Below are 14,129 nucleotides of genomic sequence, written 5' to 3' on the forward strand. Positions count from 1 at the left end.
TAAGATACACTGAACTTAATCTTCACAAAAGTTATTTACAAGCATTTAAGCTATTGCCATTATAAATTACAATAACTTTTATTTAAGTATTAATTATTTACAAAATTAAAAACCATTGTTATTTGTAATATCAAGACATCTAAGTCACGTAAATACAACACAGATTGCATTACAAATGCTATAGGTGTCACATTTGCAAAAGTTAAAACTATTGACATTGTAAATGAGAAAGCTATTAATTTTGCTACTTTCAAAACCAACACATAAATAAAAAAAAAGTGTCATTTACAATACCAATAGCTCAAACTTTCCTAATGCGAGACCTATTGCATTTCCAATGCTTGTTAGTCAGTGTTGTCTTTTGAACAGCAAATTCATTGGGAGTGTATGATTTTCTCTGTTCTGCAGTCATTAATAACAGTTCACTACCGAAGTAAAAAAAAGTCACCTGCCAGTCGCCTTTGATAATCACCTTCTTTCCTAGTCACTTTCTTTTCTAAATATATTCTTTTACTCATCTTTGAGAATGTATTTTGTAAAATGTGTTTCCGCCCGGTTTCGAACCGGGGGCCTCTCGCGTGTGAGGCGAACGTGATAACCACTACACTACAGAAACTCACATAGAACATGGCACGGGCCTTTTCTACATATTGCAGTCCAGCGCTCCTGGTATGTGCTGAAAAGTCCTGCTTTTAACTCTTAGCTTCAGAAGTCATTTACAAATCTTTTATCGCTACGTGTATTCGCTGTCTTTCTTTGCAATCTGAGTTTTTGCTCCTGTCCTGCTACAGCAAAAAACTTACTAAGCCTTTTTCTTCGTAAAAAACAAATATTTTATTCTGACTATTTATGATCAAGCTAACATTTCGCTAGGATTAGTAAGTGCACCGCTCACTTTCGGGGACACCTCGGCTCCGAGTCAGCCGGCGGCAGGTGCATGGGGGGTGTGGGGCTGACCGACCCTTCATGTTTCCAGCGCCCTGAGGCTTCTCAGCCGAGATCCGGGCGCTACAACCCCCGAGCCGGGCTGAGCCTCGGCTGCGGGGGGGCAGAGCTTGGCTCAGTGGGGTCTCTGGATCTTGTCTCCTTTGCTGTGAATCCCCCTCAGAACCTGGTTCTTCGTCTTCAGTTTTTTTGTTCAGTTTGAAAAACATGAGACCCCGAAACTGGAGGCAGCCAATGTGTGCAGGGGCTGTGAGGATTGACCGCACCCCGCAACTGTGCAGCCCTGAACCCCGCTCTACCGCGATCTGCCGCCCTGACTCAACTTTCCAGGAACGCTGCAAAGAAAAAAAGATTTCCCCCACAGAAACAAGATGATATTTTTACACAGTATTCCGAGTGTTGGGTGTGGGGGAGTGAATTACGGAGCTGTGTCCAGAGCCGAGCCCACAGTCGAGGCTCTCGGTATTCAGGAGTCATCCTTAGAAGCATCTCTGAACCCCACCAGCTCCCTGGACAGGAAGTCTTTTTAACGGCAAAGACGGAAATCCTAAGAGAATCAGACAAGCAGTCATTTTATCAGCTGGGAACCGCGCCCCCTGTGCGGTGTTGTGGGAGTCAGGATGGCCGAGCGGTCTAAGGCGCTGCGTTCAGGTCGCAGTCTCCTCTGGAGGCGTGGGTTCGAATCCCACTTCTGACAACATCAGTTTTTGTGACCTGCAATTTTAGACTTGAATTCAGTGTTTTTTCCAAGCGCCGGCATTTCAGATAATGCAATGCATAACCTACTTTCGTAAATTAGCGCTAAATTCTATTTTCCGTTGCTTGTTCTAAGTGCCAGCAGGGGGCTCTTGACACAATTAATCACAGAATCATCTTATCGACTTCAGAGACTGAAAAGTCAAAAAGCATTTGCAATGCAATAGGTCTCGCATTATGAAAGTTTGAGCTATTGGTCTTGTAAATGGCAATTTTTTTTATTTATGTGTTGTTTTTGAAAATAGCTAAATGAATAGCTTTGTCATTTACAATGTCAATAGTTATAACTTTCGCAAATGTGACACCTATAGCATTTGTAATGCAACATGTTTTGTATTTACGTGACTTAGATGTATTGATATTTCATCTTAAGTTTACTGCATGCAAAGACCTTCAAAAAACACCCGCCCTCACCCGCTATCTATTAACCCTCAAGTACCGGACGCTCACTTCTACCAAAGCATAAAGAAACATATGGCTCACTGACCATCTGACAGCCGGAAGACATCATTTAAGGGCACTTAAAGGTGCTAAAAACAAACGTATTTATAAGTAACTAAACATTTCCATTACACACCAATAGCTCTAACTCTAAAAAAAGCGAGACCAATTGCATTTCCAATGCTTGTTTATCTTGGTTGTATTGGGCCCAGCGCGCCCTTGCCTGCCCTCAGCGCTTTAGTACAGAGATGTTCAATGCCATCATAACATGATTTTTAGGTCTCGCTTCTCAATGCGCATGCGCATTGAGCAGAGCGAGACTATAGGGCTTTAAACTGACTTTACCCAACTGGCGATTTGGTGCTGTGCCCGTGCGGTTTTAGGTCAATGCGCAAGCGCATTGACCTAAAATGCGCGTCCACTGCACCAAATCGGCGTCTGTTCCCTCAGCCGCACTCCTCCCACACCCCCGCTCTGCCCCCTCCCCTTTCCTGCCGGGTCGCATTTCTCCTCCCCCCTCCCCACAGCAATGCCCTCCGTCTTGGCTCGCTAAACTACTCGCTGCCTCCTCCCGCTCTCCTTAATCCACTCTCCCTCCACCCACACCCCCGCTCCGCCCCCTCCCCTGCCTGCCGTGTCACTTTTAAATCTGTATTTTCCCCGAGACACGGCCGGCCGGCCATACTTTCACTTTCACAGCCGGCAGCCGCAGGCCGTGTCTACTTTAAAAAAAAACTTTAAACACAACTCCGGGTGAATGGGTGTTGTTGAACAGTCCCCACACCCCCGCTCTGCCCCCTCCCCTGCCTGCCGTGTCGCATTTCTCCTCCCCCCTCCCCACAGCAATGCCCTCCGTCTTGGCTCGCTAAACTACTCGCTGCCTCCTCCCGCTCTCCTTAATCCGCTCTCCCTCCTCCCACACCCCGCTCCGCCCCCTCCCCTGCCTGCCGTGTCACTTTTAAATCTGTATTTTCCCCGAGACACGGCCGGCCGGCCGTACTTTCACTATCATGGCCGGCAGGCGCAGGCCGTGTCTACATTTTAAAAAAACTTTAAACACAACTCCGGGTGAATGGGTGTTGCTGAACAGTCCTCAGATCGGCATGTTGTGGTTCCTGCTGTAATTGTAGTTACGGGAAGGTTCAATATCTGGAGCATGGCGAGGAGACAAGGCTGTGGCTGGGGTAACCTCAGCACTACAAATGTCTTCTGAAGCTCTTTCCCAGAGGATATTAAACGGCCTCTGCTCACCACTCTGCCCGAATGCAGAAAAAACGGGCGGCTACTCAAAGGGAAACAGGATGGGAACAAAATTGACATAAAGGAAAAATATTGCGCATTTAACTTTGGCAAATATACATTTGCTGTTCCCACTCTTCCCCACCCTCCTGCTCCCTGCACAGATGTAAAACAGATAATTAAGGAAGCAGTGCTCCTTATTTTGTGTTACAGTAAACAGTAATAGACGGCCACTTGCTTTCCTCGTGCAAGCATAAGGTAGAGCCGAGTGGCCGCGCGTCATCTGTGACAGAAGCCTCCTCCTCCTCCTCGAGTTCAGCTTTTCGTCTAATGATACCGGACATCAATGTGTTCTCATCCCAATTTGCAGACTCCGCACAACACTCATGCTCATCCACCGCCACATCCACTGCCACATCCACCACCACATCCACCACACCCACCACCACCACATCCACCACACCCACCACCACTACATCCACCACCACATCCACCACAACCACCACCCCATCCACCACCGCATCCACCACCACTGCATCCACCATCACCACATCCACCGCATCCACCACCACCACATCCATCATCACCACCACATCCACCATCACACCCACCACCACCACCACATCCACCATCACATCCACATCCACCATGATATCCACCGCCACATCCACCACCACATCCACTACAACCACCACCCCATCCACCACCGCATCCACCACCACCACCGCATCCACCATCACCACATCCACTGCATCCACCACCACCACATCCACCATCACCACCACATCCACCATCACATCCACCACCACACCCACCATCACCTCCACAACCACCATGACATCCACCACCACATCCACCACAACCACCACCCCATCCACCACCACCACCACCACCGCATCCTCCACCACCACCACATCCACCGCATCCACCACCACCGCATCCACAGCATCCACCATCACCACCACATCCACCACCACATCCACCACCACATCCACCACCACCTCCACATCCACCATGACATCTACCGCCATAACCACAACCACATCCACCACATCCACCACTACCACATCCACCACATCCACCACCACAGCATCCACCACCACATACACCATCACCACCACATCCACCACCACATCCACCACCACATCCACCATCACATCCACCATCACCTCCACATCCACCATGACATCTACCGCCATAACCACAACCACATCCACCACATCCACCAACACCACATCCACCGCATCCACCACCACCGCATCCACTGCATCCACCACCACATCCACCATCACCCCCACATCCACCATCACATCCACCACCACCTCCACATCCACCATCACATCCACCATCACCTCCACATCCACCATCACATCCACCGCCACATCCACCACCACATCCACCACCACCACATCCACCACATCCACCACCACCGCATCCACCACCACCGCATCCGCCTTCACCACCACACCCACCACCACTACATCAACCACCACATCCACTACAACCACCACTGCCACCACCACCGCATCCACCACCTCCGCATCCACCATCACCACATCCACCGCATCCACCACCACCACATCCACCGCATCTACCACCACATCCACCATCACCACCACATCCACCACAACCACCACCCCATCCACCACCGCATCCACCACCACCACCGCATTCACCACCACATCCACCGCATCCACCACCACCACATCCACTGCATCCACCACCACCGCATCCAACTCATCCACCACCACATCCACCATCACCACCACATCCACCATCACATCCACCACCACCACCACATCCACCATGAAATCCACCGCCACATCCACCACCACATCCACCACAAACACTACCACCGCATCCACCACCACCACCGCATCCACCACCAGCACCACACCCACCACCACTACATCCACCACCACCACCACATCCACCATAACATCCACCGCCACATCCACCACCACATCCACCGCATACACTACCACCGCATCCACCACCATCGCATCCACCACCAGCACCGCATCCACCATCACCACATCCACCACATCCACCACCACCACATCCACCGCATCCACCACCACATCCACCACCACCACATCCACCACCACCGCATCCACCACCACCGCATCCACCACCACCACCACCACACCCACCACCACTACATCCACCACCACATCCACCGCCACAACAGTATCCACCATCACCACATCCACTGCATCCACCACAACCGCATCCACCACCACATCCACCATCACCACCACATCCACCACCACCACCACATCCACCACCACATCCACCATCACCTCCACATCCACCATGACATCCACTGCCACATCCACCACCACATCCACCACCACCACATCCACCACATCCACCACCACCGCATCCACCACCACCGCATCCACCTCCACCACTACATCCACCACCACATCCACTACAACCACCACTACCACCGCATCCACCATCACCGCATCCACCATCACCACATCCACCGCATCCACCACCACCACATCCACCGCATCCACCACCACATGCACCACCACATCCACCATCACCACCACATCCACCACAACCACCAACCCATCCACCACCGCATCCACCACCACCACAGCACCCACCACCACCAGATCCACCGCATCCTCTTCCACCACATTTACCGCATCCACCACCACCGCATCCACTGCATCCACCACCACATCAACCATCACCACCACATCCACCATCACATCCACCACCACCACCACATCCACCATGACATCCTCCGCCACATCCACCACCACATCCACCACATCCACCACCACCACATCCACCTCATACACCACCACCGCATCCACCACCACCGCATCCACCACCACCACCACACCCACCACCACTACATCCACCACCACATCCACTACAACCACCACCCCATCCACCCCTACCACCACCACCGCATCGACCACCACTACCGCATCCACCATCACCACATCCACCGCATCCACCACCACCACATCCACCGCATCCACCACCACATCCACCATCACATCCACATCCACCATCACATCCACCACCACCACCACATCCACCACCACATCCACCATCACCTCCACATCCACCATGATATCCACCGCCAAATCCACCACCACCACCGCCACATCCACCACCGCCACATCCACCACCGCCACATCCACCACCGCCACATCCACCACCACATCCACCATCAACACCACATCCACCATCACATCCACCACCACCACCACATCCACCATCACCACATCCACCGCATCCACCACCACCACATCCACCACATCCACCACCACATCCACCACAACATCCACCATCACCACCACATCCACCATCACATCCACCACCACCACCACATCCGCCACCACATCCACCATCACCTCCACATCCACCATCACCTCCACATCCACCATGACATCCACCGCCACATCCACCACCACCACCGCCACATCCACCACCGCCACATCCACCACCGCCACATCCACCACCACATCCACCATCACCACCACATCCACCATCACCTCCACCACCACCACCAGATCCACCACCACATCCACTATCACCTCCACATCCACCATGACATCCACCAAAACCACTACCCCATCCACCACCACCACCGCATCCACCACCACCACATCCACCGCATCCACCACCACCGCATCCACCGCATCCACCACCCTATCCACCATCACCACCACATCCACCATCACATCCACCACCACCCCCACATCCACCATCACATTAATCATCACCTCCACATCCACCATGACATCCACCGCCACATCCACCACCACCACATCCACCACATCTACCAACACTGCATCCATCACCACCGCATCCACCACCACCACCACCACACCCACCACCACTACATCCACCACCACATCCACTACAACCACTACCCCATCCACCACTACCACCACCACCGCATCCACTACCACATCCACCATCACCACCACATCCACCATCACCACCACATCCCCCACCACATCCATTATCACCTCCACATCCACCACCACATCCACCGCCACATCCACCACCACATCCACCACATCCACCACCACCACATCCACCACCACCACATCCACCACCACCGCATCCACCACCGCACTATCCACCACCACCACCACATCCACCGCATCCACCACCACATCCACCACCACATCCACCACTTCCACCACCACCTCATCTACCACCACCACATCCACCACCACCACCACATCCACCACCGCATCCACCACCACCACACCTACCACCATCACTCCCACCACCACATCCACCACCACATCCACCACCACTTTCACCCCATCCACAACCACCACATCACTACCACATCCACCACCTCCACCACCACCACATCCACCACCACCACCACATCCACCACCACATCCACCCCCTCATCCACCACCATCACCACCACATCCACCATCACCACCACCACCACATCCACCACCACCATATCCCCCAGATCCACCACTACCACATCTATATGTGTGTGTGTGTGTGTGTGGGTCTGTGTGTGTGTAGGTGCAAATGCAATGTTCTTGGATTTTCGTCACAATAAGATACACTGAACTTAATCTTCACAAAAGTTATTTACAAGCATTTAAGCTATTGCCATTATAAATTACAATAACTTTTATTTAAGTATTAATTATTTACAAAATTAAAAACCATTGTTATTTGTAATATCAAGACATCTAAGTCACGTAAATACAACACAGATTGCATTACAAATGCTATAGGTGTCACATTTGCAAAAGTTAAAACTATTGACATTGTAAATGAGAAAGCTATTAATTTTGCTACTTTCAAAACCAACACATAAATAAAAAAAAGTGTCATTTACAATACCAATAGCTCAAACTTTCCTAATGCGAGACCTATTGCATTTCCAATGCTTGTTAGTCAGTGTTGTCTTTTGAACAGCAAATTCATTGGGAGTGTATGATTTTCTCTGTTCTGCAGTCATTAATAACAGTTCACTACCGAAGTAAAAAAAAGTCACTTGCCAGTCGCCTTTGATAATCACCTTCTTTCCTAGTCACTTTCTTTTCTAAATATATTTTTGTACTCATCTTTGAGAATGTATTTTGTAAAATGTGTTTCCGCCCGGTTTCGAACCGGGGACCTTTCGCGTGTGAGGCAAACGTGATAACCACTACACTACAGAAACTCACATAGAACATGGCACGGGCCTTTTCTACATATTGCAGTGCAGCTCTCCTGGTATGTGCTGAAAAGTTCTGCTTATAACTCTTAGCTTCAGAAGTCATTTACAAATCTGTTATCGCTACGTGTATTCGCTGTCTTTCTTTGCAATCTGAGTTTTTGCTCCTGTCCTGCTACAGCAAAAAACTTACTAAGCCTTTTTCTTCGTAAAAAACAAATATTTTATTCTGACTATTTATGATCAAGCTAACATTTCGCTAGGATTAGTAAGTGCACCGCTCACTTTCGGGGACACCTCGGCTCCGAGTCAGCCGGCGGCAGGTGCATGGGGGGTGTGGGGCTGAACGACCCTTCATGTTTCCAGCGCCCTGAGGCTTCTCAGCCGAGATCCGGGCGCTACAAACCCCGAGCCGGGCTCAGCCTCGGCTGCGGGGGGCAGAGCTTGGCTCAGTGGGGTCTCTGGATCTTGTCTCCTTTGCTGTGAATCCCCCTCAGAACCTGGTTCTTCGTCTTCAGTTTTGTTGTTCAGTTTGATAAACATGAGACCCCGAAACTGGAGGCAGCCAATGTGTGCAGGGGCTGTGAGGATTGACCGCACCCCGCAACTGTGCAGCCCTGAACCCCGCTCTACCGCGATCTGCCGCCCTGACTCAACTTTCCAGGAACGCTGCAAAGAAAAAAAGATTTCCCCCACAGAAACAAGATGATATCTATACACAGTATCCCGAGTGTTGGGTGTGGGGGAGTGAATTACGGAGCTGTGTCCAGAGCCGAGCCCACAGTCGAGGCTCTCGGTATTCAGGAGTCATCCTTAGAAACATCTCTGAACCCCACCAGCTCCCTGGACAGGAAGTCTTTTTAACGGCAAAGACGGAAATCCTAAGAGAATCAAACAAGCAGTCATTTTATCAGCTGAGAACCACGCCCCCTGTGTGCCGATGTGGGAGTCAGGATGGGCGAGCGGTCTAAGGCGCTGCGTTCAGGTCGCAGTCTCCTCTGGAGGCGTGGGTTCGAATCCCACTTCTGACAGCATCAGTTTTTGTGACCTGCAATTTTAGACTTGAATTCAGTGTTTTTTCCAAGCGCCGGCATTTCAGATAATGCAATGCATAACCTACTTTCGTAAATTAGCGCTAAATTCTATTTTCCGTTGCTTGTTCTAAGTGCCAGCAGGGGGCTCTTGACACAATTAATCACAGAATCATCTTCTTATCGACTTGAGAGACTGAAAAGTGAACACGCATTTGCAATGCAATAGGTCTTGCATTATGAAAGTTTGAGCTATTGGTCTTGTAAATGGCAATTTTTTTATTTATGTGGTTTTTGAAAATAGCTAAATTAATAGCTTTGTCATTTACAATGCCAATAGTTATAACTTTCGCAAATGTGACACCTATAGCATTTGTAATGTAACATAAGTTGTATTTACGTGACTTAGATGTATTGATATTACAAATAACAATGGCTTTTAATTTGTTTTAAATAATTAATACTTAAATAAAAAAGATTGTAAATTATAATGGCAATAGCTTAAACCTTTGTAAATAACTTTTGTGAAGATTATGTTCAGTCTATTTTATTGTGACAAAAATCCAAGAACAGAAGTGAAACATTAACATCTTTTTGTGACATTTGTAATAAAGCTTGAAACATTGAGAGAACATTTTTAACCAGTGATGCTGTGGTGGTGCTGAGTGATGCTGTGGTTGCGCTGAGTGATGTTGTGGTTGCACTGAGTGATGCGGTGGTTGCGCTGAGTGATGCTGTGGTGGTGCTGAGTGATGCTGTGGTGGTGCAGAGTGGTGCTGCTGAGTGATACTGTGGTGGTGCTGAGTGATAATGTGGTGGTGCTGAGTGATAATGTGGTGGTGCTGAGTGATAATGTGGTGGTACTGGGGTTGCGCTGAGTGATGCTGTAGTTGTGCTGAGTGATGCTGTGGTTGCGCTGAGTGGTGCTATGGTGGTGCTGAGTGGTGCTGTGGTGGTGCTGAATGATGCTGTGGTGGTGCAGAGTGGTGCTGTGGTGGTGCTGAGAGATAATGTGGTGGTGCTGAGTGATAATGTGGTGGTGCTGAGTGATAATGTGGTGGTGCTGGGGTTGCGCTGAGTGATGCTGTGGTTGTGCTGAGTGATGCTGTGGTTGTGCTGAGTGGTGCTATGGTGGTGCTGTGGTGGTGCTGAATGCTGCTGTTGTGGTGCAGAGTGGTGCTGTGGTGGTGCTGAGTGATTATGTGGTGGTGCTGAGTGATAATGTGGTGGTGCTGAGTGGTGCTTTGGTGGTGCTGAGTGGTGCTGTGGTGGTGCTGTGGTTATGCCGAGTGATGCTGTGGTTGCACTGAGTGGTGCTGTGGTGGTGCTGAATGATGCTGTAGAGTGGTGCTGAGTGGTGCTGCTGAGTGATGTTGTGGTGGTGTTGTGTGATAATGTGGTGGTGCTGAGTGATAATGTGGTGGTGCTGAGTGGTGCTGTGGTGGTGCTGAGTGATGCTTCTGAGTGATGTTGTGGTGGTGCTGAGTGGTGCTGTGGTGGTGCTGAGTGGTGCTGTGTTCATGAGTGAACAAAGAAAGGATTGCTTTTATGTGTGCAACATTTCAATAGAACATAGTCATCATGAAAAAACTGTAGACGCCCGAACAGGGACTTGAACCCTGGACCCTCAGATCAAAAGTCTGATGCTCAACAACATTTAAATAGAACATAGTCATCATGAAAAAACTGTGGACACCCAAACAGGGACTTGAACCCTGGCCCCTCAGATCAAAAGTCTGATGCTCAACCGACTGAGCTATCCGGGCTTCTGATGAGAGCTGAAATCACTAATTGTAATGTGAGATGTACTCCATCCTGTTTTTACCTGGCATATTTTATGAGTGATAGTCTTTATGCCAGAAGAACTCCCACCATTCCCTTCCATAGATTTATCATGTTTCGTTTTTAAACCCACAGCCAGGAGCCATCCGTGTCACATAAACCACCCCAAGTCTCTTTTCGTGGCCCTCTCTCTCTATTGTCACCTTTTTTTTGGGTGCTTCACCTTTGATTCCACACCCTGCACCGAGAGAGAAGGGACAGGGCAGTGCAGGGCAGTGACCAACTTGGCTGCGGTAGAGCCCTCATTCTGCCTTTAGTTGCTGCTCTGTTCTAATCTGTCTCCTCACTTCTAAAGTGCCTTATCTCTTCCCACCTTCGGATCCTCTCATTCTCACCCTACTCTTCTCAGTTATTAAGCCACGCCCCCACTGCCCCTCCCCAAAAGTAGAATTGTGTAATAAAATATGGCCTTCTAGGAAAAATGTAATTGCGCCTTTGGCGCCTTTCCTACATACCAGTAAATGCACCCTAAAGAGCTGGCGTGTGTGTTTAAATGTAAATATGTACTGACTTACTAAGATTTTGTTTTGGGGATGCGCCACTTGGCGCAGCCATGACGCAAACTCCATCATATTGTGATTTACCAATACACACAGTTCAAGGTTTGCATGGCTTTGCCCGGGGTTTTATCCCAAAAGTAACTCAGTGCAATGCATAGCGGCGCCTCGTGTTTCCTTGCATCAGGGGACATTACATGGATGAAGCCTGGGCGTCCACAGTCTTCAACCGTGCACTCTGACGTGAATCCATTGCCAATGCTTGTTTACCTTGGGTGTTACTGTATTGGTCCAGCGCTCCCTGACCATCCCTGGGCGCTATACCAGACGCAGATGTTCAATGCCAGCATCACATTCTTGGGGGTACCCTAGATGAATTGAAGCGAGGGTATTATTAATATTATTTTTTTTCTAGTTATTTTCTTTTACGCGTCTTTGAATTCTGTGAACCTCTATAACTTTTTTTTAAAAGTATTGTTTCCGCCCGGGGACCTTTCGCGTGTGAGGCGAACGAGATAACCACTACACTACGGAAACTCGCATGAGCCCGGACTGAGCTGCAGCCGCTGAGCCCCGACTGAACGGCACTCCAGAGCCTGGACTGAGCTGCACCCACTGAGCCCGGACTGAGCTGCACCTGCTGAGCCAGGACTGAGCTGCACCCGCTGAACCCGGCCTGAGCTGCAGACGCTGAGCCCCGACTGAGCTGCATCCCAGAGCCTGGACTGAGCTGCACCCACTGAACTTGGACTGACTTGCAGCCGCTGAGCCTAAACTGAGCTGCACCCACTGAGCCGGACTGAGCTGCAGTCGCTGAAGCCGGACTGAGCTGCACCCGCTGAGCCCAGACTGAGCTGCACCTGCTGAGCCCAGACTGAGCTGCACCTGTGAGCCCGGACTGAGCTGCACCTTCTGAGCCTGAACTGAGCTACACTCTCTGAGCCTGGGCTGAGCTGCAGCCGCTGAGGGCGGACTGAGCTGCACCGGCTGAGCCCAGAATGAGCTGCACCTGCTGAGCCCGGACTGAGCTGCACCTTCTGAGCCTGAACTGAGCTGCACCCTCTGAGCCTGAGCTGAGCTGCACCTGCTGAGCCCGGACTGAGCTGCACCCGCTGAGCCTGGGCTGAGCTGCACCTGCTGAGCCCGGACTGAGCTGCACCGGCTGAGCCCAGAATGAGCTGCACCCGCTGAGCCCGGACTGAGCTGCACCTTCTGAGCCTGAACTGAGCTGCACCCTCTGAGCCTGAGCTGAGCTGCACCTGCTGAGCCCGGACTGAGCTGCACCCGCTGAGCCTGGGCTGAGCTGCACCTGCTGAGCCCGGACTGAGCTGCACTCGCTGAGCCTGGGCTGAGCTGCACCTGCTGAGCCCGGACTGAGCTGCACCCGCTGAGCCTGGGCTGAGCTGCACCTGCTGAGCCCGGACTGAGCTGCACTCGCTGAGCCTGGGCTGAGCTCCACCTGTTGAGCCCAGACTGAGCTGCACTAGCTAAGCCTTGGCTGAGCTGCAGATGCTGAGCCCAGACTGAGCTGCAGCCGCTGAGCCCGGAATGAGCTGCAGCCGCTGAGCCCAGACTGAGCTGCACCCTCTGACGCCGGACTGAGCTGCAGCCGCTGAGCCTGGGCTGAGCTGCACCCTCTGACCCCGGACTGAGCTGCAGCCGCTGAATATGAAGCACAATCTTTCTTTGAGGGATGTTCTGTGACTTTTGCAATTTCCCTCTACAGTGACACCTTTGCAGTAACGCTGCAAAGGAAAACATATGTTTTATCCGCAGAAACCAAAGACGACTTTTACGCACACTATCCAGAATGTGTGGGGGGGGGGGACTAGTAAATGATGGAGCTGTGTCCAGCGACGACCCGAGCCCACAGTGTAGAAGCTCTTGGTATCCAGGGTCCTGAGGCATCTTTAGAAACATCTTTGAACCTCAACAGCCCCTGGACGGGAAGTTTTGTAATGTAAAGACAGAAGTAAGAAACGTATAATAAACCTGTGAGGAGCTGTCCTTTCGTGGCCTGGAAAGTGAGCTGCACAGTCTCAAGTACAGTGTCAGGATGGCCGAGCGGTCTAAGGCGCTGCGTTCAGGTCGCAGTCTCCTCTGGAGGCGTGGGTTCAAATCCCACTTCTGACAGTAGCTTTTACGACTCATTTGCACTGTTTGTTCCGCCAATGACAAAAGCACACAAGGATCGGCAAACCAAAT

General features: G+C 50.9%; 4 non-coding genes across 4 annotated transcripts; 2 read left to right on the forward strand and 2 right to left on the reverse strand.

Moving 5' to 3' along the window:
• Window positions 1–543: 543 nt before the first annotated feature.
• Window positions 544–616, reverse strand: TRNAV-CAC (transfer RNA valine (anticodon CAC)). Its single transcript has one exon. It is a non-coding gene; the product is annotated as a tRNA-Val (tRNA).
• A 943-nt stretch (window positions 617–1,559) lies between these two features.
• On the forward strand, window positions 1,560–1,642 carry TRNAL-CAG (transfer RNA leucine (anticodon CAG)). The gene has a single exon. It is a non-coding gene; the product is annotated as a tRNA-Leu (tRNA).
• Window positions 1,643–8,487: 6,845 nt separating this feature from the next.
• On the reverse strand, window positions 8,488–8,560 carry TRNAV-CAC (transfer RNA valine (anticodon CAC)). The gene has a single exon. It is a non-coding gene; the product is annotated as a tRNA-Val (tRNA).
• A 5,414-nt stretch (window positions 8,561–13,974) lies between these two features.
• On the forward strand, window positions 13,975–14,057 carry TRNAL-CAG (transfer RNA leucine (anticodon CAG)). The gene has a single exon. It is a non-coding gene; the product is annotated as a tRNA-Leu (tRNA).
• The last annotated feature ends 72 nt before the right edge of the window (window positions 14,058–14,129 follow it).

The sequence above is a fragment of the Lissotriton vulgaris genome, chromosome 1_1 (assembly GCF_964263255.1).
Source record: "Lissotriton vulgaris chromosome 1_1, aLisVul1.2, whole genome shotgun sequence".
NCBI classification, from domain to species: domain Eukaryota; kingdom Metazoa; phylum Chordata; class Amphibia; order Caudata; family Salamandridae; genus Lissotriton; species Lissotriton vulgaris.